Source organism: Cygnus olor, chromosome 2 (assembly GCF_009769625.2).
Source record: "Cygnus olor isolate bCygOlo1 chromosome 2, bCygOlo1.pri.v2, whole genome shotgun sequence".
Lineage (NCBI taxonomy): Eukaryota > Metazoa > Chordata > Aves > Anseriformes > Anatidae > Cygnus > Cygnus olor.
Window position 1 is genome coordinate 128,310,128 of NC_049170.1, and position 18,391 is coordinate 128,328,518.

The following is an 18,391-nucleotide window of genomic DNA, read 5'->3' on the forward strand; positions in this document are numbered from 1 at the left end:
ATATTTGTGTCACTTAGAATCACAAAATAATAGCATCATAGAATCGTAGAATTATTTGGGTTGGAAGGGACCTAATTCCATCCCCCTTCCAATGGACAGGGACACCTCCCACAAGATCAGTTTGCCCAGGGCCTCATCCAACCTGACCATGAACACTTTAAGGGATGGGGCATCCACAGCTTCTCTGGGCAACCTGTTCCAGTGCCTCACCACCCTCTAAGTAAAGAACTTCCTCCTAACATCTAATCGAAACAGACCACCTTAGTTTCAAACCATTCCCCCTTGTTCTATCACAACACTCCCTGACAAAGAGTCCCTCTCCATCTTTTCTGTAGGTCCCCTTTAAATACTCGAAGGCTGCTGTAAGGTCTCACTGGAACATTCTCTTCTCTAGGCTAAAGAACCAAAAGTCTCACAACCTTTCTTCATAGGAGAGGTGCTCATCTGATCATATTTGTGGCAAATTTTTAACACCACATTTTCCATGAATTATTTCATACATCTTCTGTGTTGTTTTGCAAATGCCTGTATTTTTCATACTTTTTCATGATGTAGAGACAATAGGTTTCATCTTTCTCTATGTTCCAAAAGAAAGAAAGAAAGTAATAAATTATTTTTTTCCAGCAATTTTAAGTCATTGTGTTAACAGGTTTCCTTCTCTTCTGTCAGTTTTGTAATACAAAAAGAAAGGGAGTATAGCTCTCATCAAAGCTGGTGTTTATCACTACTTCCTTCTGGTTCCTTACTGTCTTGTGGTATCCAAACATTTTAAGGAATTCTAAAGTCTACTTGTCAATAAGGAGCCTTTTAGAAAGTCAAAATCTAAACTTGATTACAAAGAGGAGTAAGGGTGCCTGATGCAACAGCTGCTCCAGGTTACACCATCGTGGTATGGCCTACACAGCACAGAGTTCTTCATTGCAACCACTGTTGATTCTGGGCTTGACGCCACTTTTACCTTTAGCAAAGTTGATTGTCACTGGTGTCTTAACACAATGAGTTAAACGTCCACAGGGTGAACAGTAGCAAGTGCTGATCAAGGGGTAGTTTCATCTGAAGCTCAAGCTCTGTGCTCTGAGATGAGGAAAAAAAAAGCCTAGACATCCACGTTTTTTAAAACTCTTTCTACTTGCATCTGAATAACACTGTCTGGTCTCTTTGTAACAAATCTTACTGTAACAGGAGAGTACTCTCTCAATGAAATTATCTTATGAAATAAAATGAGATTATGACTGTTTACAGAAAAAAATATTTTACTAGAATAAAATGCATTACAGTCTTTCAAGGAAAATAGTGAAACAAGGAATGAAATAAGGCTTGCACAAATCTGATAACATCATTGATTCCATTAAGATATCATAAGAACTTCTATAGTGGAGATGAGAGCTTAGACAATCTTGCTCAAGACAGTTTGTTTGTTTGTGGTCCAGTGTATCACTTGTTCATTGCAAACATCAGATTAATTTGGAACAGATGATTCTTATTTATTTATTTATTTATTTATTTATTTTAAGCAGGTCTGGAAGCATATCCCAGCAATTTAGCATACCCTCAGACAACTTGTCGGCCCCCTGTGGGGTGACTGTACAGGGAGGCCTGTGTGCATTCTGCATCAATGTCCAAAGATCCTTTCTCTAAGCATTATTGAAACACATTTCTTATCAATGGGTACTAACACCATGGGAATGAAATGAGACTCTCCATATAGCCCATAGCAGTCATCAGTCACTTTTACCATAACACTTTGTTGCTTGTGGCACGGGTGAACCTGCCAGTTACATAGTCCTGAACTATATGCCCTGATGACTTTTCCTGGAGCAGCTCTACAAGTTTCCCCATTCTGGGAACATCATAAGACACAAAGCACAGCACTGATGATAGCCAGGACTCACAGTCATCTTGCAAAGTAATCATGATAGCAGCTGATCCAGCATGATAACTCATAGTTTATTTTATATTTCTCACAGACCAACAAATGTGAAATAAATACATGGCCAATTTTTAGTTTAGTTGCATACAAAGTCAACACTTTGATACAACAGTGGAGAAAAGAGAAGCACTGGAGCTGGCAATCTGCTGACCTCTTACATCTATAAGTGGTATTGGCCACAGGCAAACCACTTGATCTGCAGATCCCTTGTGTTGCCTCTTAGAACAGTTCTCATTCTCTACATGTTTGGAATAAAACCCAATAGTTCGGATTAAAAATACTGTCTAGCTAAATGTATGCCAAATTTATAGAAACCTAGTTTTGAGATCATATGTGCACTTTGCTGCTTAAATGAAATGGTGCAGCTTGTTACATTTTGAACAGCAAGTTTCTTTTTTTTTTTTTTTTTTTTTTTGCTGTGTTTTGAGCCCATCACAACTGAATGAATTTTCATGAATATGACTGCCTAACAAAGCATCCCATTTTTCAGATGCCTGCCTTTTGTAATTTAAATAATGTAAACATATGAACATAGAAATTTTGCATTAAGAGGCAAAGGCAGTCTCACCAATAGAGTTTATTCAATATATTTCCAACATCATCTGTTCCAAGATATAATTAAGATTACCATAGCCCAAGACTAATTTTCCGTGGTTTCCAAAAAGTGAAGGAGATAACAATTGTGACAGAGGACAAGAATTTTCCATATAATTTTTTTCATTGTCATATTAGTGTTTTTTTTTTTTATTTATTTTTTAATGAGCATTAGTCTTGATCAGAAATACAGTGTAAGGGAACAATACTCTAAAATATGCAGACTGATGTACTATAGAATAGCAAAATTATATTATATTATATATTATAAATATTTAATGTATTTACTGTGAAGTACACTTTTCTTTTGCAACATGAACTAATATCGATTTTTATCTCAACAGCAAATTCATGACTTAACTGTAGAATGATCTGTCATCTATTTCAACTCATTTTTGAAGGTTAATTAAAATTTAATCCTGTGAGTAAATACATAGAAGCAAATATTCCATCCCTGTGACACTGCCTGTTCAGAGACTGACAGCCTGAGGTGGTGCTTATTAACCAACAAATAATTTGAAAATGAAAATAGGAATGGAGTCCTTTAGTAGGGCAGAAGAGGAATATACATCTCCTTGATTGTGAGAAAAGCACTGCTGGAGTTTTCAGTTTTTAACTTACAGAAGGAAACATCTGTTTAAAGTGAAATTTACGCTTAGAAGATAGGGGGAATTGTGGGGAAAAATGCCTTACAAAAATGAAGTGTTGTTAGTCTCAAGGGAAAACAGTTAGAGAAGATAAATTCATGAAGGTTTGATGAGTACAGAAGGACAATCAGCCAAGGAACTAAGAACTATTGCCTTTTTCAATGTCTCAGCTTCTGGAGGTATATGAATATATGACAAGGAATCTTTCTTTATTTTTGCGATTGGAGTGAGCTTCGAGGCATCATGGTTACAGAGAACCTCCTCAAACAATGAAATTTACACACAGGAAAATCAGAAGGCATATTATTTTGATCTGGAAATAATTTGGTTTATTGATTATTTTATATATATGCATATATATAAATTATATATACACATATACATATACAAGTCAATCTTTCTGGTATTTTGAATGCTGTTTCCAGGTTTTAAATACTTGGAATTGACCATTCTATGTCAAATGTAATCTTCATGTTCTGCGTGGTGGTGGTGTGAAGAATGAAGACATTAGAAGGCTAAAAAAAGAACCACAAAACAATAGTAACTCTCAGACCCAAAGAATATGCCTTCAACGGCACACTAAATAGACTCATGGGACCTACTTCAACTAAAGCATGTTAATGGAACTAATTTGCTCAAATTACTGTCTTCAGCCCTAATAATATCATTTGCTGGTGATAAAGGTCCTTTAGTGTAATAACTATTAATTGCGTTACTCTGTCTTCTCTCTCACCTGAATCTTATCTTTCCCAGAGTAAGAGTCCTTATTTATTTACAGCTTAATTTATATTGAATCTTGTGCTTAAGAATCCTTGAACCCATCAAGCTTGCAGTACTTGTCACACTGTTAGTCTGGTTTCATGTGAGTTCAGACTGAGATTCTCTGGGAAAAAATCAAAACAAAACAAAACAAAAAATACTAGAATAACTAGAAAGTGCAAGAGAAAACAGCAGATTTAGAGGGATGCAGCACATCCTGTCATTTCTGTTACTTACTGCTGCTGAACTCATTACCTACTATTTATGACCTCTGAACATTTTAGCAGCTGCATGGTAGTTCCTCATGTCACAGGGAGACATATGGTGACACAAAGGCCTATATCCTGCCACTCTTCTCTGTGCATTCTACATCTGGACTGGTATAGGGAGTGTTTGAAAGGATGTAAGCAGAGAAGTTATTTCATACTATTCCTTTGTTTAAAAAGCAAAATTCATGAGTCATCCTTTGTCTCTTTGAACTTTATTTTGTTCATGAATACTAATGCTAAAATAACTGAAAATGTAAGATTTGGACTAGATCCTTAGTTGATACTTTTCACTTTCTCTACTGCTCACCTTATTAAAATTAGTTTTCAGTAGTGCTCATTTTCTGATACAACTCAATTTTATTACTAGGTAGTTTAAGATTTCAATCTAAGATTATGACATGACTATGTGACGGTAATGAGGAATACCAATATTTCTGTAAATAAAGTGTCATTACAATCAGTATGTGTGCCACATGCTTTAAGGCTGTTCTTCTCTGAAGTTCTGTAATTTGGGTGCAATGTGCATTACAGGTTAATCCCCAGAACGCACAAGCCAATTCACCAATTTAAACCTCATTATTTCCTGTCACTTTGCTTTAAACTACAACCACCATGTGAAACAAAGCTGTGCCTGTTGTCCACTGTCATTTGCTTTATATATAGAGACACTGAGAATTATTTGTTGACCTTTGAAGTAGAGTGTCAAGCTCCTTTAATATTCTTTCATTTCAGATTATGAGGAATACAACTGAGAGTGCTCAGTCAGTCCCACGTGACTAGTGTCCTCTGTGGTAATGAGGCTAAGTGGTGCAGGTGACCCCTAATGTGAGAAGGAAGCAGCAGATTGCCTGCTCCGGCATCTCTGTAGGGCTGCATCACCCTGTAACTGGAATGAACCTACTTTCTGTTTCTTTTTCTGTAGAATAACAGCTCAGCCTCCACTAAAACTCCTTCTCCATTTAAATAGTCCTTATTCATGAATTATCTATTTGCTTTTTCATACGAAAAATATTATAATGAAATATTATGACACAATTCAAAATATTACAGTGTTATGAGAAGAAAAAAATAGCTAAAGAGCTTAGCAAGTGTATGTTGGAGTTTTATCAAATTCTGTTATATAAGTAATCAAGTTTGAAAAGAGATAGCAGGGGTCCTATTATCTCCCTTCCTACAGAAATTTAGAGTATCTGGGTATCACTCACTAATGTATCCTAGTCTACACAAGGAAGCACCCACCCTCAGGGCATAAGGTAGAGCTCATCAGGCTGCTAAGATATTTGAGATATAATCTGGAATAATGCTTAGCACTCTGACCCGATCCAATACAGCAGTTAGGCAATGCTTCAGTGATATGGTTGACCTCACTGGCGCTACTCATGGACTAAAAGGTGAGTGCATTCCAGCACATTGTGCTGTGTAGGGACAATCTGCATGCCACTGCATGCCACCCTGCAGAACTGGCAATACTGCAGTACTGCAACTCATCATAGAAATTACTGCTAATTCAGCCACAGTATTAAAAACAACAACAACAACAAAACAACCAACCAAACAAACAAAACAAACAAACAAACAAAAAAAAACAAACACAGCAACTTTCAGCAGTACAGCCGCTCTCTCCTAGCCACAGAAACCCATGTAGGAAGACAAGATGCAGACTGAGCCAAGTGTCTTGTGTAAATGGCAAAGACTGCCCCATCTCCTCATTATTTTAAATACAAAAAGAAAATTACAAATGGAAAATTATGACTTTTATCACTGGAAATTGTTGAGAGAGTTTTGAAGGAAGTGAGTTGTTCTTTTCAGCTTCATATGAAGTGTTGGTGGAATGGACTGCTCAGCCATCAGCTGGGTGGACACTTTTCTCCACAAAGCTAAAGTCACGAATGGAGTTACATCCTTGCAGCAAGGTCAGTGACTGAATCAGCTATGAAAGACTGCTCTAGTTTATAACACCTTTAGACACAGCACCCCTCAAAATGAATCTAATGATGGGAACTTTGCACTAAAGCTAATATGAAAATGTGAACTTTGGCACTAATCTTCAAAGATTCTTTGGCACCTAACTACTACTGAAATCAATGTTGGGTACCTAAATAGTAATTATGTGCCCATGTATCTCTGAGGATCTGTGCTTTTGATCTCCAAATCTGTCAGTGCAGCTCATTACAAGCTCTACATTTACTTTAAAAAATATACGAGGAATGAATTAAGGATAAGATTAATTAATAGTGGCATTAACTGTAGCAAAGCAAAGAGACAGATTGCACTGACAGTGAAACTAGAAAGGATAATGGATTTAATGGCATGTGTTTTAATGGGAAAAAGTAACCTACTGCACGAGACTGTCATATCTGAAAAAAATATGTCTACCATTTACAGTTCATATAGGGACAAAAAGGTTTATACACTGGCAGTACATAAATCACTGAAAAGACTGAGCTGAGATCTTTATAGAAACAGTGATATATTTTTCCTCATGAAAGTCCTAGCCCAATTTTGTGTCTACACAGTCTCTTTGTGGCTCAAGGGGCTGACCTACATCAAACACCCAGTGCTGAAGAGGGATGCATCCCGAGTGCAGATAGGCCCTCTGACCAAAGGTCCATTGAAGAACAGGCATGAAACCTCTCCTCTTCATTTTTTTACTGGCTAACACAAGGATCTCACCATATAGCCAATATAATTTAAGGTATGTCCCCAAGCAGGGTAGGGACAGAGCCCCTAAAACAAGTCAGAAGATTTGACTAGTGGGCAGTGAGGTAGAAAGTTAAACATTCCTACTCCAGATACCTCCCATGTGGAAATTTGCATGAGTGATAACCACCATAAATAGAAGGCAGAAAAAGATGTGTCCTTATTGAGCCCTTTTCCTGAGCAAGCTGTGGATCTCCATAGGAAAACTTGATCATGTTCCAAGTTATTGAGGCTATGATGCTTCTGCATGTGTATAGAAGTTAGGTTTTAGGAGCTTTTCTAGGGGACTTTGGTGTTAGGAAGAGCAGAATCTTGATGATTAGAGTTGGGACCTGTGTCCCTCTTTGGTCCTGTGTCCTTCATCAAGATTCTATGGCCTCTAACTACCTCTGGGCTCTCACTGACAGCTGTCATATTGCAATAATTATACCTTTGTCAGTATAACAATAAGCTTAGTGATTTAATGAGGCTGGCAAGGCTAAACTGCCATCAGACCTAAGATAGCATTTCCAGACATTTCTCTACTAACTTTGTATTCTTCACATATGTCATTGCATAGGGTAGACATGGCTTTCTGTTGGATCCCTTTATAGACCTACTTTTCAGTGGTTTCTTCAGAGGATTCTTTGCTACTTCCCTGAGTCTGACTTCTTAACTGATCCAGATGATTACAGAAGCAGACATGATAGAAGAAGCAAGTAATTTTAAAATTGACAATAAATGAATATTGTAACTGTTATACTAATTTATAGTCAAGCTGATAAAGAATGCAAAACATGATGACAGCAATATCTTCATCTGGAAATGATGCGGTAAAATCTGTGAGTGAGACTTAAGTGGGGAGAGGGTTTCATCCTAAATTCTTAGAAGTGGGAAGTAGTTGCCTGTGACACTGATTTCAAAGTCTGATGGCTGTGGTCTGTCTCAGCTTGCTGTTAACATTTGAATTGCAGTAGTTCTGCCAATCCAGGTGTTGTGGGGAGAAAAAAAAAAAAAAAGAAAACAAAGAAGCAAACAAACAAGGAAGGAAACCTTTGTAATGATATTAAGATGAACAATTTCATTTCCACAATCCCATGGTATTCAATTTAAACAGCTGGATGGAGGAGCAGCTGAAGAACAAAATGCTGATAGATGAAGCAGATGTCCAGGTATGGTTAAGTGTATTTGGGGGGGGGGAAGGAAGGAGGGTAGAGAGAGATAGAGGAAAGGAGGAAAAGAGGAAGGGAGGGAATACAAAGGAAGAGGAACTCTTGCCTAAGCCCTTCCTTCATTCTGGGGCTGCTGCTGCAGGGCCAGCCCTCAGACTGAGCAGCCCTGAGGCTACCTTGCTAAGTAGACAGATCCTTCTGCAAGTGCAAGATTACTCCCCAAAGAATGTTATCGACTGCTGTGTTCAATTTGGTTTTAAATGATTCATGTACTAATTGAGCTTCTACTACTTACCAGCTGAAATATCATTTGACCTCCCTGTCAGGGAACACAGTCTTGTTCTGGTGTCCTGATAATTGTCATTGCATAATTGAACACCACTACCAAAAATAAACAAGTGACTGCAGAATAAATTCAAATTTGTTGTATGAGAGTAATCAAGTAAATGCAGTGCTGCAGCTGATTTTTCAGAAGCAACAAAACTAAGAAATGCTTCAGGGCACCAATGCAAATAGGCAGAAACCAAAACCTAGCACAAAATGAGAACAATACTCCCCAGTGAGCTAGTTGTTCAAATGCCCTAGCTCATGTTAGCAATAGCAAAATAGCAAACAATAGTATATGATCTTCATAAGTATTTGCTAACCCCAGAGTACTTGAAAGATGAGTTAGCAAAGGAACAGTAAGATAATTTAGAGGCTCCCTGCCAAAATTGCTCTGACAAATATTCAGTTGACTGGTTGGCCTATATATATTCTGACTGAAAGAATCCCTTCTTTCACTACTTTTTTTTTTTTTTTTTTTTTTTTTTTTTAATTTCCTGTGGTAGCTAATGCATCTTAAAACACTTCTTTTTATTTGGACACTGCTTCTTTACAAGTATTCATCTGTGCCACAAAAAATAATATATATATATATATATTTGGCACAGATCCTTTCCTTTCCAGTACTTATTCATCTTTCCCAGAGGATAGGTTTGTATTGGTGCCTGCAACAGTAAAAAAGTGTGGTACAATTAAACTAGTCTATAAAACCTCAGTTTTCAGGGAGACAGCTGTAGTGGCACCCAACGAGTGGCCAAAAGAGTTAAGGAGACACTTGTTCACGTAACTAGACAAAAGACCTCAGGGGACTAACCCAGGAGGCATTTCCATAATTACGTGGCATCTTCCCCTGATCTTTTTTCAGAGAGAAAGGTTAATTTTTAGTTTTGATGAAAGGACTCATTCTGTATCTAAAAACTTATTCAAAATCTGACTTGAAATTTCATGAAAACTGAGCAATTCTGGACTTGGATTTGAGTTGGATGAGTTGGTGTATTTCATTTATTTATTTATTTATTTTGTGTATTATCTTTGTGTACTTTTGTTTACCATGTAAAGAGGAGTCAGAGCAGCTGATATAACTTATTTGAGCAAAATTTGTCCATGAAAAAAACAAAAGAGTAAGTGCTCAATCAGCCCCCAAATCACCTGTACTGTGGTGATTTTCTCAGTTGTGGTAATAGAAACTCATCAGGAGAGGAAGTTATCTGGAGCCAGTTTGTCTCTAGGGCAGGTACATAGCAGTACTGCCTCAGAACTCGTATCTCACTTGCAACCCTGCAAACTTAGAATCATAGAATCATAGAATATCCCTAGTTGGAAGGGACCCATAAGGATCAAGTCCAGCTCCTGGCAGCACACAGGTCTACCCAAAAATTCAGACCATGTAACTAAGAGCACAGTCCAAACGCTTCTTAAACTGCGACAGGCTTGGTACCATGACTATGTCCTGGGGGACCCTGTTCCAGTGCGCAACAATACTCTCAGTGAAGAACCTCTTCCTGATATCCAGCCTGAACCTCCCCTGTCGCAGCTTGACTCCATTCCCTTGGGTCCTATCACTGATCACTAAAGAGAATAGATCGTCACCTGCCCCTCCACTACCCCTCGTGAGGAAGCTGTAGGCCACAATGAGGTCTCTGCTCAGCCTCCTCTTTTCCAGACTGAACAAACCAAGTGACATCAGCTGCTCCTCATATGTCTTCCCTTCTAGGTCCTTCACCATCTTTGTAGCCCTCCTCTGGACACTCTCCAACAGTTTCACATCCTTTTTGTACTGTGGTGCCCAGAACTACACACAATACTCGAGGTGAGGCCACACCAGTGCAGAGTAGAGTGGGACAGTCACTTCCCTCGACCGACTAGTAATGCTGTGCTTGATGCATCCCAGGATACGGTTGGCCCTCCTGGCTGCCAGGGCACACTGCTGGCTCGTGTTCAGCTTGCTATCAACCAAAACCCCCAGATCCCTCTCTTGCGGGACTGCTCTCCAGCGTCTCATCCCCCAGTCTGTATGTATAGCCAGGGTTACGGCTTCCCAGGTGCAGGACCTGGCACTTGCTCTTGTTAAACTTCATGTGGTTGGTGATTGCCCAGCCCTCCATTCTGTCCAGATCTCTCTACAAAGCCTTTCCACCCTCAAGAGAGTCAACAACTCCTCCCAGTTTAGTATCATCAGCAAACTTACTCAAAACACCTTCTAGTCCTACACCCAAATCATTTATAAAAACACTGAAGAGAACTGGCCTTAAAATGGAGCCTTGGAGGACCCCATTGGTGACTGGCTGCCAGCCTGATGCAGCCCCATTTACCACAGCCCTTTGAGCCCTACCCGTCAGCCAATTGCTCACCCATCGTATGATGTTTTTGTCCAGCTGTATGCCGGACATTTTGTCCAGTAGAATCCTACGGGGAACTGTATCAAAAGCTTAATTGAAATCCAAAAAGATTACATTAGCTGGTTTCCCTTGATTGACTAGATGGGTAATCTTAACATAAAAGGACATCGAATTTGTTAAACAGGACCTACCCCTCATGAACCCATGTTGGCTTGGTCAACTTCTCTGTGCCTGGAAAATATTTTTATTTCCAGCCAGATATTCAAGGGCTGTTACAATAGAGCTGGATGTATATGATATTCTATTTGGCATCATGCATTCTGCCAGCTTCAATGTGAGCTTCACTGTGAGCCTGTGGTCTTCAGTTTGAGACTGTGCTCCAGATCTTGGCCCCTCTCTCACCTGGAGAAAAAGTCTGATGCTCCAGGTTTCACAGAAGCTGGATGTGCTTTGGGAATCAGCATAGGTCACATATAGCTCATGCCTCTTTCCCTCCTTTCCTCTAGAAAGATTGTCTCTAAGATTTCCTCTAGAAGATTGTCTGCCCATACACGCCTAAAAGACTGCACAACCCTAGTCTATATATGTTGCTCAGTGAGGTGATCAATCTAAATAAGGATTATGTAATCTGCAAGATAGAAATATTGAGGTTGATCAGCTTAATGTACTGACATGCAAGATACTTTAACTATAACCAAGAAAATCTGTTTTTCTTTCCATGAGTCTTATATAACTCTTTTAGGATAAAACTGACAGAGATGATACGTGTATTTCTCCTTCATAAACAGAAGCTTCTATAATGAAACCATCAATCTGATGGATGAGGGGAAGCAGTGGATATTATCTTCCTGGACATCAGTAAGATCTTTGACACTGTCTCCCAAAAGGTCCTCATATGGAAGTTGAAGTATGAGCTGGATGAGCAGACAGTGAGGTGGATTGAAAACTAGTGGAACAGCCCAACCCAGGTAGTGGTCTTTGTCAAAAAGTCTAGTTGGAAGCCAGTAATGAGCAGGGGTCATTGACCCCCCAGGGGCCAATACTGGGTCCATTCCTGGTTAACATCTTAATTAACAATCTGGGCAATAAGGTAGAGTGCACCCTCAGTAAATTCATAGGTGACATGAAGCTGAGGGAAGTGGCTGACTCACCATAGGTTCATGTTGCCATCCAGAGAGACCTTGACAGGCTGGAGAAGTGGGCTGACCAGGACCTCATGAAGCTAAAGAAGGGAAAGTGCAAAGTCCTGCACCTGGGGAGGAAAAATTTCAGGCACCAGTATGTGCTGGGGTCCATCCAACTAGAAAGCAACTCTGCAGAAAAGGACCTGGGAGTCCCAGCGGACACCAAGATGAACATGAGTCAGCAATGTGCCCTTGATACTAAGAATTCTGTCAGTATTCTTGTCTACATTAGTCAAAGTATCATCCGCAGGTTAAGATAGGTAATCCTTCCACTCTGCTCAGCATTGTTGAGGCTGTACCTGAGTACTGTGTCCAGTTCTGAGCTCTCCAGAGCAAACATACAAAACCAGAAATTAAATGCACAATTGTGAACCAGTTCAATGAATGGTTCAAGACACTATTACAAGACACATAACTTTCATAAAGTGAAATCACATCTTAAAGAACTGACTCAGTAGAACATACACCTAATCGTGTGTTTCAAAAAGATTTAAAGCTGGGATTAAGTGATCTGACAAATCACAGCTTAACCTACTGGTGTTCTTCTGAGCATGCTAACAAAATACTGAAAAAGTAGAAAAATATTTTGTCTTTCAAAAATCCAGTTTTAGTCTATGAAGTAACTCAAAAGTTACAAGGCTGAAGATAACAAACAGTCTTTCAGTAAGAGATAAAAAAAAAAAGGAGAAAAATAGGAATGAACAACTGACTCAGCACAGCTAGAAGGACAAGAAATATACTCTGAAATATAACACTGCTCATGTTTCCTGGTGATCTGAAAATAAGAGCAGAGGAGAGGAAGAAAACTGCAATGATTATCTTTGGAATCTATGGTAATAAAACTAAAAATGTTTTCCCTGAGTGGAAAGGGAAGCTGCCCAAGACATTTTTTCTTTAAACATCTTTATCTTCCATCTCACCTCCATGTGATGGCTACTTTTCATCTCTAGCAATCAGCATGCTCCTTGGCCACCAGGCTTGCTGGCCAGCAACTGGGGAAGCTGTGGCAATGCAGTGGCCAAGGAGTGTCAGACCTCACTACAGCCCAGCATCCAGAGTAGCCCTAAATCAAGGCACAGTCTTCCCTGCTTGCAATAACAATAATTAGGAAAGTCCAGGACCTGCAGGACACATAAAGCCCCTGCTTCCAGGCAAAGAGCATTTTTGCTCTGACATTGTTCATTAGTTTTGTGTCACCTTGGACAATCCTTGTTTTTGATATTATATCTCATTATCAAGATTAAATGGAGATTTTAAAATTTGCTGCTTTGATCTTTGATTTATAAATAACAGGGTGTTAGATGGATATCAATAACCTAATTTTTTATGTTACAACCCAAATGTTTCATAAGAATTCAACAGGCCACAGATTTATATAGGAGATGAATAAGGAACCAATATGCCATATTTCTAACACATAACTCTCATATGCATCAGCACACAAAATAACCCACAACTCCAATTCATTTCAGTGGGACAAAAGCAATCTAAAATAGAAATAAAAACAACTTCATATTACTTGAAAGAATTGAACTCTGATGTATATTGATGTTCAGACCCTTCAGAATTATTATTTTTTTGATAGAAAAGGTTCTGTTGCAACATTTTTAGACATTTATTTATCTTAAATGTGTGTGTTTGTCGGTTTATTTAAATAAAGTATATGTATTACGGTACATACACATGAATTATATTTGTATTTTTATATTACATGAATCAACTGTTATATTAATGTACAGACTGTCACAATATTTTAGGAACTCTTACCAGATACAACTTCTTGGTCTGTTATCAATTATACAATGAACATTGAACTATTTTAAATGTGTCAGCAACTTTAATGAAAATGATCCTTCCCTCCTGGACCAGTATACTTTCCTATTTTATGTACACTCAACCTTAGAAATCCAGGATAAAACATATGTCTTCTTTTTTTCTGTGGAAACTCCAGCTTACTGAAGACACAACTTTATTTATTTTTTCATCATAATTATAAAATTTTATCTTGCTATAGAATATCACCCTAGTTCGCACACTGAACTATACTCAAACTTGTGAAGACGATCCTAAAAGAACTCAGGAGTTAAGACATGGAAAGCTATTTCCAACACACAGAAAGCTATTTCCAGCCTAATCGTTTTGCAATAAGGCATGTTCCATTTCTCTAAGTGTTCATTGTAGACACAGATATAAAACAACATTCTTGGTATTCAGGAGCGTACTGGGTCTGGCTAGGAGGGAGTTAACTTTCCCTGCAGCAGCCCATACAGTGCTGTGCTCTTCACTTGTACCTAGAACAGCAATGGTATCACACCAGTGTTGTGTCTACTGCTGAGCAGTGTTGGCACTGCATCAGGACTCCCTCCAACCCCCCCACCCCCCCCCCACCCCCCGAGAAAGCAGGCTGGGGGTGGGCAAGAGGTGAATAAGGAACATCACCAGGAAGCTGACCTAAACCAACCAAAGGGATATTCCATACCATATGGTGTCACACTCAGCATGTGGAAAAATGTGGAAAAAGGGAAGGAGAGGAGAGGGGTGGGCTCTTGTGAAAACGTCTGCCCTCCTGAACAACAGCTATGCATGTTGAGGCCCTTCTTCAAGGACAGGGTCAAGCACTGCTTGTTGGTGGGAAGTAGAGAGTAATTTCTCTCTTCTGCATTTCCACATGGACTTTTTTTTTTTTTTTGGTTGGTTGGTTGGTTGGTTTGCTTTTTTTTTTTTTTCCCTTTTTCCCCTTCCTTTTTCCCTTTAGTTAAATTATTTAATTAATAATATTTTCTCCTTAATAATTATTTTTCCCTTAATAATTATTTTTCCCTTAATTAAATTATCCTTATCTCAACCCATGAGTTCTTTCCTTTTCTTCTTTCCCTCCTCTTCTGAGGAGGGGGAGTGAGAGAGTGGTTGTGGTGGAGTTCAGCTGCCTAGCAAGGTAAAACCACCACAAGGAGGGTATACTAAAATGCAAAAAACAAACCAAACCAACAAACCAACCAACCAACCAACCAAACAAACAAACAAACAAAATATTCTATTGTTTATTGGATCTTCCACACTGTAAATAGAATTGTCACAGTATCTGCAAACATCTAAGTGACCATATTACACTTAACTCAAGCACGTCATTTAAAAATAGATATAAAGCATATTAAAATGGTAGACACATAGATCACTGAGAATTCCTTTATTGTATCATTGAAGTTCATAAACAGTTTCCACAACTTAGAGCTTGTAGAGAAATCTGAACATCAAAGAACAGGGAGAGAGGGGAAGGTCTGACATTTCAAGGAAGAAGAAGCCGAACAGAGTACAAATATAGCAAGATTTATGTTTTGGTTTAAGCTTGGTAGGCAGGTAAGCGCCACACAGCTGCTCACTCTCTCTTCCCAGGTGGGACAGGGGAGAGAATGGGAAAGGTAGAAGTAAGAACTCAGGGCTTGAGATAAAGACAGTTCACTAGGTAAAGCAAAAGCCACACTGAAGCAAAGCAAAACGAGGAATTCATTTGCTACTTCCATTGGCAGGCAGGTGTTCAGCCACTTCCAGGAAAGCAGGGCTCATCAGCTGCGTAATGGTTTCTTGGGAAAAAAAAAGCCATCATTCTGAACGTCCATCCCATTCTCCCCCACCCCACCCCTTCTTCCATGTTTACCCCAGCTTTTATTGCTGAGAATGATGTCATGTGGTAGGGAATATCTCTTTGACCAGTTTGGGTCAGCTGTCCTGGCTGTGTCCCCTCCCAGTTTCTTGCATATCCCCAGCCTCCTCACTGGCAGGACAGCACAAGAAGATGAAAAGTCCTTGGCTCTGTGTAAGCACTGCTCTGCAACAAATAAAAACATTAGTTGGTTATCAAAAAAAAAAAAAAAATCCAAAACACAGCATCATATGAGCCTCTATGAAGATGATTAACTCTATCCCAGTCAAAAACATGACAATTCATAAACAGCCTTTATAGAAAGTTCCACTAAATAAACATATAGATTATAAAACTGTAAAAACCCATACAAAATGAGTTCCTATACATTTCTGTCAGAACAGATTTCCCAGAGGTGTTCTTGGTGTTGTTTTTTGTTTGGGTGGTTTTATTTTCTCTGTATCTTCTGAGATACTGAGGTACTGGTACTTCTTGTATCAGTCCTGCCTATCTCAAAGAAAGCAGCAGGTGCTAAAAAGGTCTGGAAAACAAAAGCCATATTTCAAGAGGGAAAAAGGACATACTGAAGTAAGCTAATGTGCTATATGAAGAATTGGGTGATTTTATAATAAAATAGTGTTGTAACGCAACTATATGATAGAATGGCTTGAGTTTGAAGGGACCTCAAAGACCATATAGTTCCAACCCTCCTGCCATGGCCATTAGATCAGGTTGCTCAGGGCATCATCCAAGCTGGTCTTGAACACCTGCAGGGATGAGACATCCACAGGTTCTCTGGGCAACCTGTGCCAGTACCTCACCACCCTCTGAGAGAAGAATTTCCTCCTAACCTCTAATCTAAATCTCCCCTCTTTTAGTTTCACCCTTTTCCAATCATCATCTGCCTGAGCAAAAAGTTTTTTTTTTTTTTTTTTTTTTTTTTTTTTATCGCTCTTTAAGTGTTGAAAAGCTGCAATTAGGTCTCCCTAAAGCCTTCTCCAGGCTAAATATCCCCAGCTCTCTCAGCCTTTCTTCACAGAATAGGTGTTCCAGCCCTCTTATCAACTTCATAGCCATCCTTTAGACCCATTGCAACAACCGCACATCCTTCTTGTGCTGGGAGCCCCGGACCTGGATGCAGTACTCCAAATGGGGCCTCACAAGGGCAGAGTAGAGGGGGACAACAACCTCCCTCAGCCTGCTGGCCACTCCTCTGTTGATGCAGCACAGGATGCAGTTGGCCTTCTGGGCTGTAAGTGCACACTGCTGGCTCAGGTCAAGCTTTTTGTCTACCAGAACCCCCAAGTCCTTCTCTGCAGGGCTGCTGTCAATGAATTCTCCCAGTCTGTACTCATGTTTGAGATTACCCTAACCCAGGTGCAGCACCTTGCACTGAGACTTGTTGAACCTCATTAGGTTCACATGGGCCCACTTATCTAGCTTGTCCAGGTTCCTTTGGATGGCATCCCTTCCTTCTGTTGTGTCAAATGCACCACTCATCTTGGTGTGGTCTGCAAACTTGATGAGGGTGCACTCGATCCCACTATGTTGTTGATAAAGATATTAAGCATTACTGGTCCCAAGACAGAGGCCTGAGGAACACTACTCATCAGCAGCCTCCACCTGGACATAGAGCAATTTACCACCACTCTCTGGGTGTGGCCTTCAAGCCAATTCCTTGTCTATTGAATGGTCCACCCTTCAAATCCATATAATCCATATCACATTCACCACATTCAAATGCTGAAATATGGGTGATGCTTTAACGTTAATGTAATAAACTTAACACCTTAGAAAATGAATCTCAGTTTTATGAAAAGCCAGCATTTATTTTAACAGGCATGGCATAGTTTTGCATAGTCAAAGAATTACTGCTGATATAAAGCTGGTCTAACATCCCTTACAGGATGGTAATTCTCTTGACAGATACTGTAGAGTCTATCATTCCCAGAATCTTTTATATGGTTTCACTACCATGATGAAAACCAAGTATTATCTTCTTAAAGTAGCATAATATAGTCTAAATTGAGAAGATTTTAATACAGTGCTTCTTCTTTTCTTGTTGGAACATAGCCCATGTACTACCATCAACTCATTCCTTTTCTGCTGAAATTATCTGAAGAACATTATTACTTTTCCCTAAAAGCAAGGAATGTGCACAAAATCACAGTGTCATATATATGTTACAGGGAATCTCTTTGGACTATTTCAACACTTGCTTCTCAAAACAGGTGTGTAATAATGCAAGAGGAGTAAGTGAAGAATCCTTGCAGCTCATCAGTGCTAATTCTGGACTAACAGGAAGAGTTGGGCTTATATTTCAGTGAGATTGAAAGGATTCATCAGACAACAACCAAGAAACCTTAGGGATATGCAGAGAACAGTCTATTGCAGTGAGACAAGCTGTCAAGGAAAACAAAACAACAACAACAACAACAACAACAAAAACCCACTTGGGTTCCTGCATGCCCTTTTTAATATTCTGTTCCATTTTCCCCAATCCCAACATTATGAAGGGAAAAAGGCAAAGTGCAAAGAAGTATGGAACTTTTCCTTTTTAAGTCTAAAATTTGCCCTGAAATGGGACTCCATTGTTTGCCATCAAATTTCATGAAATCAGGCTGCTACTTTTTATGTGTAATATATATTCATAAATTCTGTGCGGTTCTTCTTCCAAAACTAACCCCTGTAATAATCTGTCCAACTCCTAAAACTCAGGATTTACTTTTGGTATTGACATCTGAAAGCCACTGATATACAGCTGGCCTTAATTGGAATAGTTTTGGGCAGGCTCAGTAAAACAGAAACACTGAAAGAAGGTGTTAACCTGACATGCATAGGCATTCAGAGTCAC